This window comes from Pan paniscus, chromosome X (assembly GCF_029289425.2).
Source record: "Pan paniscus chromosome X, NHGRI_mPanPan1-v2.0_pri, whole genome shotgun sequence".
Lineage (NCBI taxonomy): Eukaryota > Metazoa > Chordata > Mammalia > Primates > Hominidae > Pan > Pan paniscus.
The window spans coordinates 114489020-114500064 of NC_073272.2; the positions used below are offsets into that span (position 1 = coordinate 114489020).

Genomic DNA, 11045 nt, shown 5'->3' on the forward strand with positions numbered 1-11045 from the left:
TGTTATAGATTAACTTCCCCTCTGGTGTCCTGCTTTGCTCAAACTAGATGACAGAAAACCCATGATGATTACACTCTCTGTAAAAAATGCTAACTATATCCTTTCCAAAAAGAAACACTGACCATAACCAATCAAATTGCTATAACTAAGCACCAGCCTTGTATGAATAATGCTGTAATCCTGCTAAAAACTCCTCTGTCTCTGCCTGTATAAATGAAACCTTACCTTCCCTACTTCAGAATGTTGACTCCATTCCCTTGGAGTTGGTGTTTCTGAGGTCCATCCTCACACATTGCACTTGAATAAACTCTCTTTAAATTAGATTTTTACCTTTTTGATTATTTGAGGTTGACACTTCTTTATAACACTTTCTGTATCAAACTCACAGAGCCTACCTTTTTGTAAAAGCCTAGGGCTTTTAGGAAGCTAATCAAGGTAAAATTGTTGATGAACTTCAGCAGAGACTAATTATGTCCCAGTGTCAATTCTACTAATTTTCCTTTTATTATAGTGATAGAAACTCATGAGTTTTAGCTGTGTACATGGCCTCCAGTCTAGAGACTACATTTTCCAGATTCCTTTGCAGCTTGGTATGAAAATATGACTGAAATTTAGACAATGAGATGCAAGAAGTGATGTGTGCAACCTTTGAGTCATGTTTTGACAAGAAAATCATTTCTCCTCTTCTTTCCCTCCCCCCAGCAGGCTGTAGCCCAGATGTAATAGTGGAAGCCATATTTAACCACATTGACAATGTCAACATACACTAGGAAGTGGCAAATCAACCAGGTAGAAGGACCCCAGGCCTTGAGTGACCTCCTGCAGCAGTGCTATCTTCCCATCTTTTTGTCTTTTGCTTGAGCTGTCATATTTTGAGGTTGCTTGATTATAGCAGTTTGCTCTGTAGCCTAATTAATACGAAAACAAATATCCATTAAAGTGTTAATTGACATTATTTACTCTTCCCAAAGATATTTGCTCATGGATTCCAAAAATCAAAGAATGTAGAAAATCCAAAGGGAAAATATGCTGATGGTGTTTCAAATCCAGTGACGGGCTGGAAATTTTTGTGTCTTGGTTTGTTTTTACTTCCCTTTAAATACTAGCATAACAGCAATTCCCTACTATGCCACTACATCAGGTTCAGTCCTGACTAATGTTTCACATGTCTGTTTCTGACCTTAGCATGTGACTTCCTTAGGGGCAAGAAGTGTGCCTTACCTGCCTCTGTAAATCCATTTTCTAGAATATAGCATGTATTCAATAAATATTTATTAAATGTAACCATATTTCCTCCCTTATTTTTAAAACTTCCTCCACATATAATTTTATTTGAATAATGCAAATAACCAAATGACAAAGATAATAATAACTGTTATGGGCTGATATTGCTGATTTAAACTGCATGTCAGGCAGTATGTTCAATGACTACTCATGTTCTTTAGTCCTCACAATAACCCCATGATGTAGAAACTACTATTGGCATTTCCATTTTACGGAAGAGGAAACTAAGGCTCAGAAAAGTTAAATCATTTCCCCAAGATTTCACTTTTAGGAAGTGGCTGAAATGGGCATTTGAATCCAAGATTGCTTGATATCAAGACATTTTCTTAGCTACAACAGTCTGCCCCACTTTCTTCCAGAAACGGCCTGGCAATATGTAGGATGTCAAAGAGAAAAATCATCCTGGATTTAAGAATTAGTTACAGATAATTAAGCCAACTTAAATTATACATTGTGGGTTACCAAGTCAGTAAAAATTATACTATGCTTATGAAAAACTTTTGCTAGCTTCCTGATTAATGAATACCTTCACCTTGAAAATCTGTACACAGGGAAAATTTGCAATCTGGTCTGCACCTTGGCACGGTTACCCAAAAACTGAAGAAAACCGCCCTGGAATGAACATAAAGGGGCTGCTATTTTGTATAAATATTTCAGAGGACAATGAAAGAAAACATTATAGACATAAAATAGACTTTGCAACATCAGTTTGAATATAGTAAATTATCTATCATAAAATGTAATAATTGTATTTCTAAATTTGCTATTGTAAGAATATTCAAACATACACAAAAATAAAATTAATATAATGAAATCACATGTAACATTTATCTAGCTTCAACAATTATCAAGGTAACAAAATATTTATTAATTTATCCTCTCATGAAAACTGATACTCCAACGCTCAAAAGGCAGGAAGTATCGAATTCACAGAACCTTAAACTCGTATGACTGAAACAAATCTAAGAACTCTAGTCTAACTACCTCTTTTACAGACAAGGAAATCGAGGCCTCAAAAGGAAAGAAGACCTAATCAGGGTTATTTAGTTAGTTAGTGACAAAGCCAATAATAGAATCAGTTTTCACTAGATCACACTGCCATTTAATAATAAATAATCTTTATTTGAATCATTTGAAAATAGTTAATGTAATATGGTAAAAACTCCTTTCTCCATAAATGCATGAAAACACACTAGGATATTCTTCAGCATTACCAAATATATATCTTTTTCTACCTATTTTTTTCCAAGAATAGCAATTACAAAAAAATTCTTTTTTATTTGTCCCCCTTAGTGTCTAAAATGTGTTATAAAATAAACAGTTCTTCAATCAAAAGAGTTCAGAAAAGCAATCATATAAAATTTTGCCATAAAATCATGATCTTTCCTGGTTTGTTCTTGATAATGCTGAGACAGGAACGAACACATAATGAACCTGTTAATGAACTATCAGCAGGAAACCAGAAGGTACACATGTGTGTCCTTGGATTGAGTCTTAATAAAATTAAGAAGTTAAGTCCCAGCTGGAGAGTAGACAAGCAACAGAAAATCCCTAATAGCCACAATACACCATAATTTCAGAAAAACAAGCATCAAAAATAAATATTAATTTTCTCAAGTTGTCATTTTATTAGTGGCATGTGGGTTTTAAAATGCTTAAACAAGTTACTAAACAGAGTTTAAAAAGCACCTCATCTATGAATTTTTTTTTTAATTTAGAAGAAAATCACAGATTTTATGGATCATATTCACTACATATTAGCACTGACTTTAAAGTGGCTGTATTGCTAGTAAAGAGAACAGCTAGACTTTTACATTAATACTGGGGTGATCTTGTAAACTATTTTAGATTGGCAGTATATCTTGTGTTTTCTTTCTTTTTTTTTTTTTTTTTTTTTTTGGAGACAGAGTCTCACTCACTCTGTCGCCCAGGCTGGAGTGCAGTGGTGCCATCTCAGCTCACTGCAACCTTCACCTCTCAGGTTCAAGCGATTCTCCTGCCTCAGCCTCCCAAGTAGCTGGGATTACAGACGCCCACTACCATGCCCAGCTAATTTTTGTATTTTTAGTAGAGATGGGGTTTCACCATGTTGGCCAGGCTGGTCTCTAACTCCTGACCTCAAGCGATCCCTCTGCCTCGGCCTCCCAAAGTGCTGGGATTACAGGCGTGAGCCATCATGCCCAGCCAAAAATAAATATTAATTTTCTCAAGTTGTCACTTTATTAGTGGCTTGTAGGTTTTGAAATGCTTGAATAGGTTACGAAACAGAGTTTCAAAAGCACCTCATCTATGAATCCTTTTATTTAATTTACAAGAAAATTACAGATTTTATGGATCATATTCACTACATATTAACATTGACTTTAAAGTGGCTGTATTCCCAGAAAAGAGAAGAGCTGGATTTTTACATTAATATTGGGGTGATCTTGTAAACTATTTTAGATTGGCAGTGTATCTTTGAAGACATGTTTTAGTTCTTTCCTAAGATTAAGACCTACTATCTCCCTAGGTTACTGCAATTTAGTGATTCGTTCATTCAGTCAGTCGTTTATTCAATTAATAATTATTAATTGAATTAATTAATTGAGTTCTGTACTAGGTAATTGGGATATAGCAATGAACAAATAGACAAATTCCTACACTTGTTGAGTTTACATTCTAGTAATGGAGAGAGACCATAAACAAATAAACAAGCAAAAATATGTTAAGTAATTATAAACCATCAAAAAAAAAAAAATCAGGTAAGAGGCGAGATAGACTGGTGGCCTGAGAGAACAAGGCTATTTTAGAAAGGATGATCAGGAACATCCTCGCTGAGGAAGGACCCATGAAGATAACTGAGTAGTGAGTGCTTCAGACAGAAGAAATAGCAAATGCAATGGTCCTGAAGTGGGACTGTAACTGGTGGGTTGTGGCAAAGAAGCCTGTGTTGCTGGGGCAGAGTAAGCAAGGAGGAAAGTAGAAGAAAGAAAGGTCAGAGAGGTAGAGGGGTCAGTTTGTATGGTGCCTCATAGGCCGTTTAAAAGATTTCAGCTTTTAATCTAAGTGAGATGGTGAGCCTTGGAAGGTTTTGATCAGAGAGGTGAATGGTATTACTAATTTTTTAAAGATCACTCAGCTGCTGAAGAGACAATAAGTTGGATGGATACAAAATGGAATCAGGGAGATGATTTAAGAAGCTCCTGAAATTGTCTAGTCAAGAGATGATGGTGACTTGCACTATGATGGCAAAAAGTGCCATATTCTGAATACTTTTTGAACGTAGGGCTGGTATAATTTTCTAAAGGATTGGATGTGGGTTATGAGAGAGAGAGGTTAATCAAAAATGATGCCAAGGATTCCAGCCTAAGCAACTAAGTAAAGGGTGATGACATTTATTGAAATGAGGCACACTGGGGAAGAAGCAGGCTTATTGTGAAAATAAAGAATTCAGTTTGGGACATGATAAGTTTGAGCTGCTCATTAGATTTTCAAGTAGACATACAGAGTAGAGAGTGGTTACATGAGTCTGGAGCTTAGGGTGGAATTCAGTACTAGAGATAAAAATTGTGGAGTTAGTAATATATAAATGTTACTTTAAAGCCCTGAGCCTGAATGAGATTGCCTAGTGGTCATTTATGTACCAGGCTTAGGCATAGGTATTTCTAAAACTAGAAAATTATGACTTCTAGAGAATTAACACACTACTGAAGATGAATATTTATTGATAGGAATAATTATTAAATATCACTAGGTAAAGTAAATGATGTTCATTGATTATAGTCTTTTCTGTCCTTTATTCTCAATTACAAAAGTATATTATCTGACATGGTAACCTGTCATACGAATTCTGCACTCTTTCTTTTAACCTACTCTATTTTAAACAATCAAAGCTTCAGCAATGTTAACACTACATTAGTAATCACCAAGCTTTTAAAAGCTACACAGTCTTATTCACTTTATAAGACTCATTATTTGAAAGTTCTTATACTTTTCTAGAATATTTCCTTGCCTGGCTCATTACATTACCACATCAAAATATGAGATTTTCTTACCTATAAATATCTCATTTTCTTCCTTTTCAATTCAAATTTGAAGACTGACTTTAAAATTTTGCACTAACGTGACAACTATGGAACAATAACTGAAGATTTTCCTGAAGAGGCCAGGCATGGTGGAGCACACATGCAGTCCCAGCTACTCAGGAGGCTGAGGCAGGAGTATCGGTTGAGCCCAAGTGTTTCACGCCAGGCTGGGCAACATAGCAAGACTCCACTTCTAAAAAATAATAATAGAAAAATGCAAAATAAAATAAAATAAAAAGATTTTCCTGAAGAGAGAGCTGTTCAAAGTTTTATAATCTCAGGACTCAAAAGACCCCTTTATAAAAAAGAAATACTTCTTCTTTCCTTTGTCACCAAATTGCTACACCAATTTTCTATTGGTGCTAGTTTCAGTAGATCTTTTTGGGGGATTCTCCATTAATCTTTGGGTGCTACATTTAAATGTTGAGAGCAAAGATGTATACCATCTTCCCTGGTTCTGAGCTGCTCTCTAGCAAACAGATGTAGCCCACATTTAGAAGAAGACACGGAGTAGCTGACAGAAATACAGATTTACCCACTAAATTAATCAAACAAGTTTCATACCATAGTATATTGGCCAAGAACGTAAATCTGGAGCCAGTCTGCCTGGGTTTGAATCTCAGTTCCATCATTTACTGACTGTACGACCTTGGAAAATGTACTAAAGTTCTCTATGCCTCAGTTTCCTCATCCTTTAAATGGGGATAATAATAGGGCTTAATCCACAGGATTGTAGTAAGAATTAAAGGAATTAATACGTGTAAAGCACCTACTATGTGCATGGCACATAGTAAGCCTACATGTGAATTAGGTGATGGAAAGTTTTGATTAGAAGAGTGGGCAAGGGGTGAATAAAATAAAGCTCCACCTGTCTATAACTTGCCAGGATTTACCCCTTTCCATGTTACTGGGGTTACAAGTCCCAATATTGGTATCACTCCATTGTGCCTGGGTCCTAAGGCAGGAATTACTTTCTCTAAAAAATACATTGATATTCATATAAAGTACTCAAGAGGGCTATGTGGGGAAGAAGCATGTATGTATTCGTCTTTTACCTTTGCACTTTTGCACAACATGACTAATTCTTTTCTTGAGTATTTTGCGAGGCACAGAGACTAGGACTGGAAAATTTTAGTAACGTGTAAAGAATGAATGTATAGACACATGGATGCATGCATAAATGAAATAATAATTCTAAGAAAGTGGAAGGTAAACATAATGACAAAACATCAAAACAGAGGAAGATGGGAAAGCAAGAAGACCTTATTGTCTTACTTGGCAACTGTGCTTAAACCTCTTGAATCTTTTTTCAAGTAAAATAACTATTTTCAGTAAGCACTTAACAGAATGATGAGTTCATGTCCTTTGTAGGGACATGGTTGAAGCTGGAAACCATCATTCTCAGCAAACTATCGCAAGGACAAAAAACCAAACACCGCATGTTCTCATTCATAGGTGGGAACTGAACAATGAGAACACAAGGACACAGGAAGGGGAACATCATACACCAGGGCCTGTTGTGGGGTGGGGGAAGCGGGGAGGGATAGCATTTGGAGATATACCTAATGTTAAATGACGAGTTATTGGGTGCAGCACACCAACATGGCACATGTATACATGTGTAACTAACCTGCACGTTGTGCACATGTACCCTAAAACTTAAAGTGTAATTAAAAAAATTTTTTTCAAGGTCCACTGTTGATATATAAGAGGTCCTTCCTTTGGAGAAAATAAAGCAGGGATTATATTGAGATACAACATCTACAGTTAATTGTAAGTCTCAAAAGATCAGATAGCAATGACAAGATTGCTTCCCTAGTTTATCGATTTCATATGCCTAAGTGAGTTGCAGAATCCCAGGAACCCACAAGATAGAATAAAGAATTTAAAGGAAGCTTGTGTAGGAAAGCAGTGTCATTTCTACTTTTTCCTACAAGTTTGAAAACCTAAATTAGGGGAATAGGGTAATGGAAAATATCCTACAAATCTTTCAAGTAAAATTGGTCACACATGTGAATCTGATTTGCAATATTTGTTAAGGTATTTATAAAGATTTAAATGTCCTTTGCACCCTTTAATAAGTATTAAAATGTCATTCTTTTTCCTGAATGACCTCAGTTGTGAGGTGGCCAAATGCAAGTATTCAGAAGCCTTTGCAAAGTCCTCGCTCAGCCCACAAGTGAATTAGGCATCGCAAAAGGTATAGATGGATGTATAATGTCTGCCTCTGAAAAGTACACGAAAATAAGAAAAATAAAGGACTGGGACAAGCCAGTATGGAATCAAGGGCTAAGCTGTCAAAGATGAATTCTAAAAGCATTCAGAAAAAGCAAAGAAGGTAGAGTATATGCTGCTCTCCTGAGCTCCAGACCATTATATCAAATTGCTTAGTAGAAAATTTCACCGTGATGTCTCATAGGCAAGTCAAATTCAACATGTCCAAACTTGAACTCATCATCTTCCTCCCCCACTCAGAAGTGTTCCTCCTTCTGTGTCCCATATTTTCAGTGAATGGCACCACTATCTAGTTGTTCAAGCCAGATAAGATAATCCTTGTTCTCTCTCTTCCCTCACCTACCACAATCAATCCAATACCAAGTCCTGTCAATATTAACTCCTAAATGTCTCTGGAGTCTGTCTACTGCTCTCTATTCCCACCACTGCACTAGCTGAAGATGTCATTACCTTTTCCATAATGACTCTTAACTACGCTTCCTGACATCATGCTTACCCTCCTCTAATTCAATCTAATCTTCGCTTAGATGTCACGAGATCAAAATGCAAATTGTACTGGGTAAATCTTCCACTTGCCAACACATTCAACCGCTCTTCTAGTTCTACAAGACAGGGTTCATGGTATACAAGCCACCTTATGATTTAGCCTCTGCTCATCTTTTTTACTTAGATCCCTTCATGCCTTCATAACGTCATACCAAACATTTTGCCTTTTTCCAAATATTCCCTGAATTTCTTATGCTTCATTGCCTTTGGACTGGAAGCTCCCTGAAAATTTGGGAGGGCAAGCATGTTGGCAAGAAGTCCAGTTAGGGAGTACTTTCAATAATCCAAGGAGAAGATAATGAGATCTTCCTATTTAGCATTCAAAACTCCACTCAGACGTCATCATCTCTCTGAAACCCATAGCCTGGGTTTCCATTGACCCATATGGAAAAATGCTTTCGTCTATTCAGTAGACTGCCTCATAATAGTTTACCTATCTACATCTTTGTACTGGACTATGAGATTCTTGAGGACAGAAAATGTATTTTTATTCATCTATAAGTTCTTGCAGTGCATATGTGGTAGGGCTAGAGAAGATGGATTAGAGGGAAGAAAAATATGACAGAGAGAAGGGAGAGAGGAGTTAGAAGGGAAGGAGAGCAACCTATAGTTATTTGCAAAGACAGAACTTGAGACGTCAAGACAAAGTAGTTAATGGTGTGTAGATATGGGTTATCTGCTTTTTCCTTCATTTACTGTATCAGTGATATTGGCCTTTCACATTACCATGAGGTTTTTAGTCTGCACACTGCTTGACAATTTTTGTTTGCTATGTTGCCCAAATACTTGATGACAAAGAAAGGCTCTCTAATTCCAAGCTACATAAATGTTGCTTACTATGGACATTTTAGAAAAGAACTTAATAGTTGTAAACATTATTTTTCATAAGGTTTGGTGGGATTTTGTTGTGGCTAATATATGCCACATTTAATTTCTTAACTATCATCTATGATATTTAATATGAGGCAAATTCCCATGATACCAACTATTTGTATTTTCATGAATGATAAACCAATATCACTTTCTAATCCTCCTCTCCTTTTATTCTAGAAGAGTTTCAACATGAAAATGTTGTCTCTAAGGTCATGAAAAATATCTTCTTTATTAGTCTCCCTTTGCCATGGTACCCTTCCTGTGTTCCTCTTCTCTAAGGGACTTGCTCTTCTGAATCATCCCTCACTTACACTTCTATGGATCAATAGATTCTTAGCTCTAATAGACATACACAAACTCATGCTACCTCACCAGACAAATAACCTCCAAAACAGAGCAAGATGTAATGATGTGTGTTGTAAAGAGCTCTAGACTGTGAGTTAAGTACCCTAATACTACCACTGTTCTCTTGTATACATTCTTCCTTTTCTCAGGATTTCCGTTTTCTCAACAGATGAACCATAAACTCACATTCAGTTCTAATTACAGACGGCTTCTGACTTACACTGGTTCGACTTACGATTTTTCAACTTTTTGAAGGTGTGTGAGATGCATTTAGTAGAAACTGTACCCATTCAGTAGAAACTTCAAGTACCCGTACAATCATTCTGTTTTTCATTTTCAGTAAGTATACAATAAATTACATGGCATATTCAACACTTCCTAATACAATAGGCTTTGTGAATATTTTGCCCATCTGCAGGCAATATAAATGTTCTAGGCTTGTTTAAGATAGGCTACACTGAGCTATGGTGTTTGGTAGGTTAGGTATTTTAAATGCATTTTCAACTTATGATATTTTCAACTTACAATAAATTTATTGGGAAATAACCATGTTGTAAGTTGAGGAGGATCTATACTCTTCAAAAATACTTTAAAATATATATGGCTTTATTACAAATATATTTATCTTATACAATTTTGTTACAAGTTTTAAGAAAATTAAAACTTACCTTTTCAAATGTATGTGAGATTCAGCCACTTCTTGTGAATTGTTTCTACAAATCTTATGTAAAGAAAGTAAAATGGATTAAAAAGAAATTAACTTAGAGAAAAAGAACTTTTAATCTGGTAACTTCCTGATGAAGTCTGTGGAAAGAAAATTATTCAAATAAACACTGTTTTATTTTACAGAACGCTTAACCTAACAGGACTTGGGTGGAATGGCATAGCTCACACTATTTTCCCTCCTTTCAAAAAAAGAGTGAGTAATATTAATACTAATCATCACTGATGAAATAATAATTACGGAGACAGCAAACAATTATACTGAGCATATTATTCAAACTGTCATTAAAATCACGTTTGGAAATGAGAGGAGACAACTAAACATTATAATTTTACTACAGAGGATATATTTTTCAAATATATCACTTGACCACTTGTTTAAATGCAAATAATGCTAGTGCACCCCAGCGTTATATAAGGGCAACATGATTCCAAAAGGGCTGGTGTATCAAATCTAGCCCTACAGAAGAAACCTTGGGATCCCTAGGTCTTGCTGCTGCACTCAAACCATCATAGACAGATAGACTCTCTCCTATTTACAAACCTCTCTGGAGAAAGATTCCACAACTTTCCTCAGAAACCATTTTCAAGGTTTCATGGTCAGGATTCCTCCTTAAGTCTAACCAAAATTTCCCATGGCCTTTCTTAAGTCTATTTAATCATCTAAGGATAAAGAGAATATTTATTGACTAATTTTGCATCTGAGTCATGGCTACATTTTTAAGACAATTATTAAATTATCCCTCACGCATCTTTTCTTCTGGGTCAATAAATACAGTTCCTTTAACACTCTCCTCAGAGGGCATCTCTTATATCCAGTGATTAGGTAAATGCCATACTTCAGGACTCTGGTAAGATCTGCCTGGATTTGAGTTTCTCTTCAGATTTTTGCACTCTAAACTTGGTGTTTGGAATTTTGATGGGGTCTAGAGAATCTGGTCTTTCTCTAAGATTTTATCTCCCGGAATAATATTA

General features: G+C 35.8%; 1 protein-coding gene across 1 annotated transcript in view; it reads right to left on the reverse strand.

Moving 5' to 3' along the window:
- Positions 1 to 10691, reverse strand: part of IL13RA2 (interleukin 13 receptor subunit alpha 2) — a 53700-nt gene extending 43009 nt beyond the window's left edge. Inside the window, exons 1-2 of the mRNA XM_063601957.1 lie at positions 10615 to 10691; positions 10016 to 10068 (exon numbers count right to left, since the gene is read on the reverse strand). The gene's annotated coding sequence lies outside the window, so the exon portion shown is untranslated. The remainder of the gene's footprint in view (positions 1 to 10015; positions 10069 to 10614) is intronic.
- Positions 10692 to 11045: the final 354 nt, after the last annotated feature.